Source organism: Thunnus albacares, chromosome 3 (genome assembly GCF_914725855.1).
Source record: "Thunnus albacares chromosome 3, fThuAlb1.1, whole genome shotgun sequence".
Classification (NCBI taxonomy): Eukaryota; Metazoa; Chordata; class Actinopteri; order Scombriformes; family Scombridae; genus Thunnus; species Thunnus albacares.
In genome coordinates, this window is record NC_058108.1 from 32,176,290 (window position 1) to 32,176,904 (window position 615).

The window sequence follows — 615 nt, forward strand, 5'->3', positions numbered from 1 at the left end:
AAGCGAGAAAAAGGAGGGAGGGAGGACAGGAGGTTTGGATAGGGAGGGAGTTGTGGGTCAGAATGGTTGATTGTATGCCGACTTCTTAAGCACAAGGACATCATCTCCTTCATAACACACACACACACACACACACACACAGAGAAGGCCATATGCATTCAATCAATAAAAACTAAAATTAAATTTTGCAACTTCAACATCAGCACCACCTGAAGATAATTCAGGCCCTGTAGGTGCAACTCTGTGTGTAGTTTTAATCATCATCAACTTTAAAAATGTTGACAATTTTTTTTATTATTGTGAAGTCATTAAATGAATAAAAGATCGATCTAACTTGAATTGAATCCATGTCCACAGATGTTTGTGTAAATTTCATTTCCATTTTGTCCTTTGCCAAAAAAAAATAACTTGACAGATGTTTGTGTTTGTGTAAATTGAATTTTCATTTTGTCCATTTGCCAAAAAAAAACAACTTTACAAAGTTCAGACTGTAAAAGTTTAAGTGCCTCTTTGTTTTGAGTGCCTCATTTCCACTGATAAAAATACTCCAAACAAACAAAAACATTCAGTAGAAAAGACGCAAAAAAAAAAAATCACATTTTTCATCATGAAGAC